Source organism: Arachis duranensis, chromosome 4, assembly GCF_000817695.3.
Source record: "Arachis duranensis cultivar V14167 chromosome 4, aradu.V14167.gnm2.J7QH, whole genome shotgun sequence".
Classification (NCBI taxonomy): Eukaryota; Viridiplantae; Streptophyta; class Magnoliopsida; order Fabales; family Fabaceae; genus Arachis; species Arachis duranensis.
Genome location: NC_029775.3, coordinates 41,808,038 through 41,821,471, shown reverse-complemented (window position 1 = coordinate 41,821,471; position 13,434 = coordinate 41,808,038).

Below are 13,434 nucleotides of genomic sequence, written 5' to 3'. Positions count from 1 at the left end.
ATTTCCAAGCAGTTACTGCCCTGCTTACAGCTGCATATTATCATAATTCAAAAAGAGAAGCATGTAAAGATTTTGCATACTGATTCACCACCATACGCAATCAATACAAGATTATGTTAAAGGAAATGACTGGGCTACTTACAAATATTCTTTTGACCATTCTCGCGACACATGAAGAAAACAAAATCATAGAACCGAATGAATTATGAAAAGTCTGCCTGGCAAAAGCAACAAATGAAGCACATGTTCCAATTGCAAGTATCATATTAAAGATTAAAAATACAAGAAAATAAACTTGTTGCTTTTTTATTATTCTCATTAAAGCTGAATGCTAAATTCACAAAATCATGCCAATCAGTTTAATTTCAAGTGCAAAAGGGGAAAACGGCGTTGTTTCAAAGAGTAAAGTGAGAATCATCAACCTAAATTCAGCATTAATTAAAAGGAATGTAATGTTGGATGAGAAACGAACCACGTGTTTGTGTTGCTCGAACCTTTCGCGGAGGTTAGCTACCTGAAAAAGATGAATAAGAACAAGAAAAATGATTAAATAATTAAAGTTAGGGACCCAAAGTAAAAAAAATAATCGGAAGGGTGAATGACCCGGTGATATCAATGTATATCAATTTAGCTTAGCTTGTGAAGGTGGAAAGTGTGAGAACTCATCATCAAACAGAAAATTATTGAAGAAAAAGAAATGTCAAGAATAATACATAAAATCATAATTAGTTTTCTATTTCAAAATTCAAAACAAAACTGAATACAATGCTATAAGGGAATCACAGATACAGGGGGAATTTTACACATATATCAGCACACTGGATTAGTGATGGCAACATCAGGAACAGAAGCTAGCACCAGTTGGGGTTAAAGTACTGCTCCTGCTTCTCTAGCCTTTCTGTGTTTGTGCCTCATCGTGAAATACTCCCTCTTCCTTGCTCTATAGCTGTTGGGATTCTCAGGTTGCACTTCTCGTGGGTAAACACTCACATGAAGTAGAAGAAATCATAATAATTAAGCTTCAATTTGTATTCTCTATAATTTTTCTAAGTAACATAATCAAGGTGTAAAAAGATTCACTTAACATTTTTCCTGTCAGGCCCAAATTTTTTACAACTCCATCAATCAAGGAGAGGATGGTATAGTCTTTGCCAAGTCCCACATTCTTTTCTGCACGAAACTAACAGTATTGTCCAAAACAAAATCAAAACTTAGATGATCCTATATGGTGTTTTTTTTTCTCTTTTTCAAAGTGATGGGATACTACACATTTTATATTACTCGTAAATTTCTAACTGCCAAAAACATGGTAATGGTCAAATTTGAATCTTTAGAGAAACCACAATAACTAAGTTTGACATTCAATCATTCATAACATAGTATAGTTGCATAACAATTTAATGTTCACAAGTTTGATTAAATCAAGCAAAAAAACTAAATTATGAATAAACCTCCTCATGCAGAGATTTCAGCACAATTCCTGGAACGGGATCTGGACAGAACTCATCAGGAGTGAAGTTGTAGAGCACCCGTATAATCAACAAAAGGGTGATAGATGGACATACCTGCTCAACAATTAAAGAAACAGAATAAACATAATGATAGAGCAACAAAAAAGAAAGTGAAAAGGAAATGGTACAGAAGAGAATTAACCTCTCGTCTGACTTGTTTATCCATAAGCATATCCTTTGGGAGCATTAGAAGGTCACTCAAATCGTTAAGGAGAAGAAAAGATTTAGGTTTGCTATCGTTGTCCCTGCTCTCATCGTTCTCACCACTCTCCTGATCTTGCAGACAATCTTCAACATCCATGCTGAACATATCAGTAAGCCATCGAGACCAATTGCCAACCTACAGTTCAAGTAGTCCTTTCATAAGCCTAAATGAACTTTCCATAAGATGAAAATGTGAAACTACAGTAGTTGTGCTGTTCACATCAACATGTTTGTAAACCCTAATTTTGTTAGTTCATATTAATCATTTTTATTTCCAACAATCACTACAGCAATATTCTATGCTAGGCAACAAAAATTTGAATCTTATGCATAATGACTATCCCTCTAAGAAAATGGTGCTTTAATCAATAGAAGATTTTTCTATTGTCCAAACATTCAAATTCAAGTTATAGACACACCCCATAAGATTTAATACAAACAAATGTATACATATAGAATTTTTCAGCTGTGCACCAGAACCAAAGCTCAAATCTCCTGCGAGAATTGGCAAAACCTTCGAATCCACAATAGGATCTGATACAGGATCAGTTGGGATCTCAAGTGCTGACTCCCAACGAATTGCATTGAACATTGCTACATATAGTCTAGCTATGCAATGTTCCATGACCTGAGAAAGGTTTTACATCTACTCAGTATTTCAAGCAAAGTAAAGGGGAATGAAAAGCTCCTTACAGAAAGGAAGGATATAAGTAACAAAGAAAAAGCATACCATTCTAGCCAAAACAGGCAAACAACCACACTCATGACCTCCTGCTCGAACAGGACAGAGCCTCAGGACAGGAAGGATATAAGTAAGGTTTATTCATAATTTAGTTTTTTGCTTAATTTAATCAAACTTGTGAACATCAAATTATTATTCAGTGGTGAAGGAGAAAGATAATACCAAAACACCAAACAAATTACTCGGATCTAATTAACTAATCACACTTCAATACAAATGTCACCTGAAAATAAATAAACATCTTAAAATGTCACCCAAATCAAATACGATTTCAGCTAAAAAATGGCGTATCTGGCTCATGCATCAACTTGGTTACTCTCAAATTTCAACATTCTAATTGAAATACAAGAAATAAACAAGACCATAGTTGTTGTGTTTGTGATTATAGAGCAGAAACCGGTTTTAAAAATGGCATATCTGGCTCATGCATCAACTTGTTGGGTATTTTTCTTGTGGTGCCAGGTGATTCACACATTATTTAAGGGATCAGACTTTCACAGCCATATTTTGTTTTATTTGAGTTCATCAAGAATCCAACAAATTTAGCTTGAGACCTAATAGTAAGAATTGAAGCTACACAATACTTGAAACTATTAATTAGTAGAATTGAAAGAAAAAGAAAACTAATAATAAGCAACAAATAGAATAAGCAACTCATCCTGGTATTCCTGTGCAGCAACTAATCATGGCCAAACTCACCTGTGTTAATGGAATAAAACCCCTAAATTCACGGGTTCTCCTGCACTGCACAATAGCATGCATGTTCATCAATTCATGATGTCACAGATTATTGTACCAAACCCCCAAATTGAAACCTAAATTCAGAACCCTAACCTCGCGAATGAAGAAAGCGTTCAGTTGAGCACAGAGTCTTCGAGACGTGACCCGCAGCGAAGAGAAGCGACGATGAAGATGAGTGGGGAAGATGAATGAGCACAGAGTCTTCCTGGAGTGGTGAGTGGTGACGCCGTGAGTGGTGAGTGGTGATGGCAAACACTTTTCTCTAATTTGGGGGTGATGACGGTGGTGAGGGCGGCGCAGCGACGACGGTAGGGCGGCGCAGCGACGGTCAGTAGTGCAGCAATGTGGAGAGTGGTGAGTGCGGGTGAGTGGTGAGTGGTAGAGGGTCAATGGCGAGAGTGAGAGGGTCAATGACAAGAGCGAGAGAGTCAACGGCGAGAGTGTCGACGGCGAGAGTGAAGAGAGTGAGTGGTGATGACAAGTCATCATATACCTATTTTTCTATGCTTTTTCATACAAGAAATTGATGATTAGTGCTTAAATATTGCATTCTTTTGTGCTTAATTGGAAGATTTCCTTGATCTTTTAATTTTATAAATCTTGTAGGAAATAAGAAGAAAAAGAAGCAAAGAAGCACAAAAAGGAGGAAAAAAGAGCTTTGGAGCACACTTTGAAGTTGGAGCAAACTTTGGAGGCTTAGGCCACGCTTTTAAAAGCGTGGCCATGACCAAATTAATGAAGAATAAGCAATCAGCACACACTGCTCTGCTCTTGCCAAGGTTAGGGCAGAATCATGATGAAACAAAGTGAGGTTGGAGCAAATTTTCGCTAAGTTAAAATCTGGCCGCTCACAGCATGACCATGCCTACTTCAAAGGGCTATAACTTGAGCTACAAATGTCCGATTGATGTGCTTCCAGTTGCGTTGGAAAGTTGACATTCAGAGCTTTCCAACGATATATAGCAATCCATATTTGGCGTACAATTGAAGCATGAGTGAAAGGCATCTTTAAGGGCAAAAAATAAGCGAAAATAAACCAAAGTGCTTCCACCAAGGTTCGAAGCTGGAGCCTCACTCCAAAGCAAAGTAGCGCTCATTATTCTGCTCTGCCCTCTTGGAGAGCAGGGCAATGTCGTGCTCTTCTTGAAGAAAATCCAAGAAAAATCAACTCCAGGTGCCACCCGTGGGTTTCAAACCAAGCACCTAAGGGGAAGTGGGGAGCGCTACACACAAGGGAGCTTGCGCGCATCACTTTGACACGGCCCAGGGAAGCATGGCACGCACCATGACACCACTGCCCTGCTCTCCACAAGGGCAGGGCAGCATCCTGATGCCCCTCCCACACTTGGCGCGCTAATTGGATCCATATGCAAGGCTTCACTGCTCTGCTCTCTACAAGAGCAGAGCAGCCTCCTTGGAGCAACATGGGCCAAAATTCAATTAAAATTCCCTTTGAACTCAAACTGAACCAAGGCCATCCAAGACCCATTTCTCCTCGAATCCAAAGCAAGCAAAGCCCACTCAACATGACTCAAAGGCACACAGAAAAGCTAGATTAGGAATTTCATTTTTGTGAATTTGTTTTTAATTTCAATTTCATTTTATTTTCATTTTGTAAAAAGCCTATATAAAGGCATCACTCTCATTTCAGGAGGTTGGCTCCAATAGGGAGCATTAGGAATAGATAGCTCTCTCCTTTAGTTTTCTTTTCTGCTTTAAATCTTGGGTAGAGAATTGAAGAAATTTTGTTTCAATCTCACCTTGAGATCTCTTGTTTACTTTTTCTGCATAATTGAAATTCACATACTGCTTCATCTTCTCTTTAATTCTCCAATTCATTTTTCTTCTTTATGCTGCAAACTGTTCTTGTTGAATCAAGGAAGGATTTGAGATCTAGACTTGTTATCTAGTTTCTTATACTCCTGAGATCTTGAACCCAATTTTTAATTGCTGCAACTTAAGCACTTGTTTTGCTGCAAATTAAGCACCAGTATTTCTCTGTTTACTCTTCAAGGCATTTTTACTTTTCTGTTAAGATCTAGTTCCATTGAATCAATCCTCTACTCTTCTACTTATTGCAATTTATTTTTCCTTTATTAATTTCTGTAATCCCACATCCCTGACCCATTTAAGATTCAAGCAATTTACATTTCTTGTCATTTAAGTTTCTGCAATTTACATTGCTTATTCTTTAAGCTTCCTGCCTATTTAGATTATGCAATTTAAGTTCACTGCTATTTATATTCTGCTGCCACAATTCTCACTCACCAATGTTAGCTTGACTAAACTAATCACCCATTAAAGTTGCTTGTTCCATCAATCCCTGTGGGATCGACCTCACTCTAAGTGAGTTATTACTACTTGATGCGACCCGGTATACTTGCCAGTTAGATCTATGTGTTTGGAAATTCATTTTTCCACAAAAACACCATCAAGTTTTTGGCGCCGTTGTCGGGGATTGATTAGATCAACAATGATTAAGTGGGTGAGAAGTCTAGATCAGGCATTTTTTTGTTTTTATTCTCTGTTCTAAATTGAAATCAAGGTGTTTGTGTTTTTGCCTCACTCAGAAGTTCTTCTCTAAAAGATGAACTTCAATTTTCATTGGTGTTGTGTTTTACAAAATTCAAATGGAGTTCAACTCATCTTGTGATCAAACAAATTTTCTGGGATATCACCCACCATCACAAATCTCTAATGGTGGCTGGGGATATCACCAACAATTAACAGATTCTGAGCAAACCAATCCATGGAGACTTGCTTCAGAGACACAAGATGAGCAAGAGAATCATATGGGACACTTCCCAGAGACACAATATGATCCAGATTCCGATGAGTCTAACAACTACTCATATTGTGACTGGGAAAGTCAAAATCAAAGAAATCTTAGCAATCCATACTGTGAAGAGTTCAACAGTTCTTCAAATTGTGATTCAGAGGATCTCCTTCAAAAGTCCAGAGGATTTTTTGAAAGACAAGAATAAGCCTGGAAAAGGAAAGAAATCCTCCGTCAGAGGACAAATAAGCACCTGGAGAACATAAGGAAACACTTAGAACCATCAAACAGTGAAAATCAATTTGTGAGAGAGGAAGTGGAAAAACAAGAACAAAAGGTCCTTGTGTCAAGTGAAATTGCAATAAAAGATGAGGAACATGAGCCAAGGATTTTATATTCACAAAAGCCACTTGAGGTGACAAAGAAACATGAACACTCACAACCCTCACTGATTTCCCTTGAATCTGTGATCGAAAAATATGAAGAGGAGATGAAGAAATCTTGGGAAGAACAACAAACCTCCTCCATAAAAGAACTATTAAGTCAATTGTTGAGTGCAAAGAAAGGAGTGGAGGAGCAAGAAAGTGAGGAAGTCATTCCAGAAAAGTCACACTCAATTGAAGTGGAGAAGTGCAAAGAGGAAAAGCTCATGGAACCACCAATGCAAGAAGCTCTTAATGAAGAAATCACTCCAACAATCACACAACCACCAAGTCTTAAATCCAAAGAAGTGAAGGCAACTAGCAAGAGCACCAATTCTGTCCCTAATCCAGTAAGCAAGATCAATCAAGCCAAATTCAAAAGGAAGCTTGCTGAGAGGAAACCAAGAAAGGGGACAATAGCTGAAACTTCTCCCCCCTTGAGGTCATTCCTTTTAACAAACTGGAAGAAGAGGAAGAAAGTGAAGAACAATATGTCAAGCTAATGACACTAAAAGAGCGCTTGTTGGGAGGCAACCCAACCTTAGGTAACATTTCATTTCTCGGCTTGGTTTATTCTCTTTCTTTGCTGTGTTTAAATTTCAATAAATTGGCATATGATCACATTCTAAGTTTGGTGTTGACCTGCAACAAATTGTTTTCAATTCCTTAGGATGATTGCATCAATTCTACATGAAAGTGTCACACTAAGTTTCTAAGTTTGGTGTGCCACTTATTTTTCTATGCAACTCATCTAGCAACATCACTTGTCTGCATAATCATATTGCCTTTGCATTATTATTTTTCTTTTGTTTTGATAGTTCGTTTGCATTCTCTTTGTTTTAGTCACCTCTTTATTTTTAAGCTTTCTTTTATCAACTGTTTTTGTTAATACAGCATCAAGAGATCCTTATTCATGACAGATTTTTGGCTTGGTGATTGTATTCAACAAATAACAGTTTCTTTTGCTTAGTTTCAATTCAAATAAATTGACATATGATTGCATTCTAAGTTTGGTGTTGCTATGCAACAAAATTTGGTTCCAATGCTTACTAGATACTTGCATTAATTTCAAGTGAAAGTGTCACACTAAGTTTGGTGTGCCACTTATATTTTTATGCAATGTATCATGCACACCCTCTTATGTTTGCAATCACAATGTCTCTGTTTTTTGTGCCTTGATTGTTATCTTTCAATTTTGCTTGCTTAAACACATGTACCACTAACATTTTCATTGTGTAAGACATTCATGATCCATCTTAGCCCCACAACCGTTGTTCTAATTGTTGCTTGAGGATGAGCAAGCATTCTGAGTTTGGCAAAGGAAAGAGGAAGAATAGAGGAAAAAGGACAACAATAATGAAGATGAACTACAAGGTTGTAGAGTTCCTTTTCTTCTAATTTGTTTCCAACACTTAAATTGCATGATTGTCTTATTATCTTTTCTGTTTACATGTGTGTATGAATAAGCATAGTTTGAATCTTGATTTGTAATATGTTGCTGTGGCATTATAACTACCAACTTGAATTCTGTGAATTCAAAAGCAATAAAGCATCATGATCATAAACAAACAAGGCATTAAAGAAGAACTTAGCATGTGCATACAAGTGTTGGAAAGCTAGTATGATTGATTGTTGCTCAATTGCATTGGATTTTATTTAATTGAAGTTTTTCATCTAGTACATTTTGTGAAATCTTTTGAAATCATGAAAACCTTGAAGAAGCAAATACAATTAAAGCAAGAAAAGAAAAAGGGAAGGAATGAGAAAGCTAAAGGCTCTGAGTACCAATGGCAATTTATTTGCTAAGTGCTTGTGGTGTTTATGTATCAAGCCAAATGCTTGAAAACAAAACGCTTAGAAGTCAAGGCTAGGCTCAAGTGCAAAAGCACTCCTTCAAAGCTCAAGGTTCTGAGCATCAATGATTAGAGAGTCAAAGAAAAGAAAAAAAATGAGCTTAATGAAGTCCTCTAATTCAAATGCTTGTGGTGCTTATGTATCAAGTGGTAATACTTGAAAACAAAGCATTTAGAAGTCGTAGCTTTGTTATTAACTCATGGGGCAAAGCACCCAAATTCATGAGGTTTAAGCTAAATTTAATTGATTTTTAATTGATTTATAAACCTTGTGAATTTAGTGATACTTTGATTGGTTGTTTCGATTATTTGTAGGTAAAGAAAAGAAGAAAAAAAGAAAGTGTGGCCTAAGAAAGCCTGGCCCAAGGAAAAAAAGAGTGTGACACAATGAAGGAAGGAAGCCACACTGCTCTCCACAAGAGCACACTGTCCTCCAAGAGAGCACAACAATGAACCAAGCATTCAAGGCTTCATTGCCCTGTCCTCCTTGAGGGCAGAGCACAATTCTAGGCCAAGAAACAAGGGAAGGAAAAATTCTGCCCAGCCCTCCTCAAGAGCAATTTCGGGCTCCTCATGGAAAAATTCAAGGAAATTGTTCTCCAAGTGCCACCCATGGGTTTCGAACCAAGCTCAAGAGGGAAGGAAGTAGCATTCAAATGAAAGGAAAACAAGCCAAAATTAGCTTGTTTTTGACCTTCAAAGATCGAACACAAGACCTCTAGGAAGCCAAGCTCTAGGCGCTACGTGGGTGCCAAGGAAACCAAGGAAATTTGCTCCAAAGAGCCATCAAGCAAGATTCAAACCTGGGACCTCACCCAAGAGCAAGGAACGCTTTGCGCTGCCCGCAAGGAGGGCAAAGCAGCATTCCTTGGTGCATGGCGCACAATTTGGCACGGCCAGCACGCACAATTGACGCGCAACAAGGGAGCTTGGGCGCGCATCCTTGGCGCATCACAGCACGGGCAGGGAAGCAAGGCACGCCCCATGACACCACTGCCCTGCTCTCCACAAGGGCAGGGCAGCATCCTGATGCCCCTCCCACACTTGGCGCGCTAATTGGATCCACATGCAAGGCTTCACTGCTCTGCTCTCTACAAGAGCAGAGCAGCCTCCTGGGAGCAACAGGGGCCAAAATTCAATTAAAATTCCCTTTGAACTCAAATTGAACCAAGGCCATCCAAGACCCATTTCTCCTCGAATCCAAAGCAAGCAAAGCCCACACAACATGACTCAAAGGCACACAGAAAAGCTAGATTAGGATTTTTATTTTTGTGAATTTGTTTTTAATTTCAATTTCATTTTATTTTCATTTTGTAAAAAGCCTATATAAAGGCATCACTCTCATTTCAGGAGGTTGGCTAGGAAGGAGAATTGATCTCTCTTCCTCCTGGTTCCTTCTTGAGCACTCTTTACTTTTCTTTCTTTGGATCTTGGGTGAAGAATTGAAGAACTTCTGTTTCAATCTCACCTTGAGATCTCTTGTTTACTTTTTCTGCATAATTGAAATTCACATACTGCTTCATCTTCTCTTTAATTCTGCAATTCATTTTTCTTCTTTATGCTGCAAACTATTCTTGTTGAATCAAGGAAGGATTTGAGATCTAGACTTGTTTCCTGAGATCTTGAACCCAATTTTTAATTGCTGCAACTTAAGCACTTGTTTTGCTGCAAATTAAGCACCAGTATTTCTCTATTTAATCTTTAAGGCATTTTTACTTTTCTGTTAAAATCTAGTTCCATTGAATCAATCCTCTACTCTTCTACTTATTGCAATTTATTTTTCCTTGATTAATTTCTGTAATCCCACATCCCTGACCCATTTAAGATTCAAGCAATTTACATTTCTTGTCATTTAAGTTTCTGCAATTTACATTGCTTATTCTTTAAGCTTCCTGCCTATTTACATTCTGCAATTTAAGTTCACTGCTATTTATATTCTGCTGCCACAATTCTCACTCACCAATGTTAGCTTGACTAAACTAATCACCCACTAAAGTTGCTTGATCTATCAATCCCTGTGGGATCGACCTCACTCTGAGTTATTACTACTTGATGCGACCCGGTATACTTGCCGGTTAGATCTATATGTTTGGAAATTCATTTTTCCACAAAAATACCATCAAGTGGGGGCAACGATGGTGAGCTTTGGAGGCAGGGTTTCCACTTCGATGACGGTGCTTGTGGGGATGAGGGTTTCTGAAAGGGGATAAGGGTTTCTGAAAGGGGATGAACCTACTTGTGGATGTGAGTGATTTGGAGGGAATTTTACTTTGTGTATGAGTTTGCTTGTGGAGGGAATGAACAAAAATTTTACTAAGTGTGAGTTTATTTGTTTTCAGAAGAAAGAGGAAAAAATTTCACTAAGTGTTAATTTTTTGTTCTAGATATATTAGGCATCACTTTAAAAATGAACCCAAAATTTAATAAATAGGCTACCCTCTAAAAGCATCTCCTTTGATACAAAAAGTGAACCTATAGATATCAACCTACGGCTACGCTTTATAAGTGATTTCTATAATACCTAAGGCTACACTTTTTAAATGATGCTGCAATTGTGTATCCTTTTCTCTTATAAAAAGGCAACATGTGGAAAAGCGTAGCCTATTCATAGAATAGGCTAAGAATAGGCTACGCTTTTCAAATGTAGCTTAAAAAAAGTGTGGTTGAATGGGTATTTTTCTTGTAGTGTGATGGCGGCTTGTTCTTCCTCTTGAAGATCTTATGGAGTGCTTGAGCTCCTCAATGTCTCTTCCTTGCCTTTGTTGCTCCTCTCTCATGATTTTTTGATCTTCTCTAATTTCATGGATGAGAAGGGAATGTTCTTGGTGCTCCACCCTTAGTTATCCCATGTTGGAACTTCAATTCTCCTAGGGAGGTATTGATTTGCTCCCAATAGTTTTGTGGAGGAAAGTGCATCCCTTGAGGCATCTCAGGGATTTCATCACAAGGAATTTCCTCATGCTCTTGATGAGGTTCTCTTATTTGCTCCACCCTTTTCTTGGTGATAGGCTTGAGGTCATGCCTTCTTAGTTGAACCGGCTTCCCTCTCTCTTCCATTAAGTGCCCTCTTTACAAATGTCTATGAGGACTTGGTCCAACCTTTGATCAAAGTTGACCTTTTTTGAGTTTGAAAGGGACCTCGAGGATCACCTTCTTCTTGGCCACAACTTCATAGAAGTGGTCTTGATGTACCTTTGAGATGAATCTCTCCATCTCCCATGACTCGGAGGTGGAAGCTTTTGCCTTCCCTTTCCTCTTTCTAGAGGTTTCTCCGGCCTTAGATGCCATAAATGGTTATGGAAAAACAAAAAGCAATGCTTTTACCACACCAAACTTAAAAGGTTTGCTCGTCCTTGAGCAAAAGAAGAAAGAAGAAAGTAGAAGAAGAAGAAATGAAGGAGATGGAGATGGCTTTATGGTTTGGCCAAAGAGGGAGAAGTAGTGTTTAGGTTGTGTGAAAATGAGGTGGTAAAGATGGGTTTATATAGGAGTGGAGGGAGGGGTAAGGTTCGGCTATGTGAGGGTGGGTTTGGGAGGGAAAGTGGTTTGAATTTGAATGGTGAGGTAGGTGGGGTTCTATGAATGATGAATGTGAGTGGTGAAAAGAAAGATGGGATTTGATAGGTGAGGGGATTTTTGGGGAAGAGGTGTTGAGGTGATTGGTGAATGGGTGAAGAAGAGAGAGAGTGGTGGGGTAGGTGGGGTCCACAAATCTTGAGGTGTCAAGGAAAAGTCATCCATGCACCAAGTGGCGAGCAAAAATGCTCTCTATGCCAATTCTGGCGTTAAACGCCGGGCTGGTGCCCATTTCTGGTGTTTAACGCCAGCTTCTTGCCCTTTCCTGGCGTTTAACGCCAGTCTGGTGCCCCTTTCTGGCGTTAAACACCCAGAATGGTGCCAGACTGGGCGTTAAACGCCCATTTGCTGCTCTTACTGGCGTTTAAATGCCAGCAAGGTCTTCTTCCAGGGTGTGCTATTTTTCTTTCTGTTTTTCATTCTGTTTTTGCTTTTTCAATTAATTTTGTGACTTTCCATGGTCATCAACCTACATAAAACATAAAATAACAAAGGAAAATTAGATAAATATAACATTGGATTGCCTCCCAACAAGCGCTTCTTTAATGTCAGTAGCTTGACAGTGGGCTCTCATGGAGCCTCATAGATACTCAGAGCAATTTTGGAACCTCCTAAAACCAAACTTAGAGTTTGAATATGGGGGTTCAACACCAAACTTAGAATTTGGTTGTGGCCTCCCAACACCAAACTTAGAGTTTGACTGTGTGGGCTTTGTTTGACTCTGTTTTAAGAGAAGCTCTTCATGCTTCCTCTCCATGGTGACAGAGGGATATCCTTGAGCCTTAAACACAAAGGATCCTTCATTCACTTGAATGATCAATTCTCTTCTGTCCACATCAATCACAGCCTTTGCTGTGGCTAGGAAGGGTTTGCCAAGGATGATGGATTCATCCATGCACTTCCCAGTTTCTAGGACTATGAAATCAGCAGGGATGTAATGGTCTTCAATCTTTACCAAAACATCCTCTACAAGCCCATAAGCTTGTTTTCTTGAATTGTCTGCCATCTCTAGTGAGATTCTTGTAGCTTGTACCTCAAAGATCCCCAGCTTCTCCATTACAGAGAGAAGCATGAGGTTTACACTTGACCCTAGGTCACACAAGGCCTTCTTGAAGGTCATGGTGCCTATGGCACAAGGTATTGAGAACTTCTCAGGATCTTGTCTCTTTTGAGGTAATTTCTGCCTAGACAAGTCATCCAATTCTTTGGTGAGCAAAAGGGGTTCATCCTCCCAAGTCTCATTACCAAATAACTTGTCATTTAGCTTCATGATTGCTCCAAGGTATTTAGCAACTTGCTCTTCAGTGACAAACTCATCCTCTTCAGAGGAAGAATACTCATCAGAGCTCATAAATGGTAGAAGTAAATCCAATGGAATCTCTATGGTCTCTGTGTGAGCTTCAGATTCCCATTGTTCCTCATTAGGGAACTCATTAGAGGCCAGTGGACGTCCATTGAGGTCTTCCTCAGTGGCGATCACTGCCTCTTCCTCCTCTCCAAGTTCGGCCATGTGGGTCATGTTAATGGCCTTGCATTCTCCTTTTGGATTCTCTTCTGTATTGCTTGGAAGAGTTCTAGGAGGGAGTTCAGTAACTTTCTTACTCAGCTG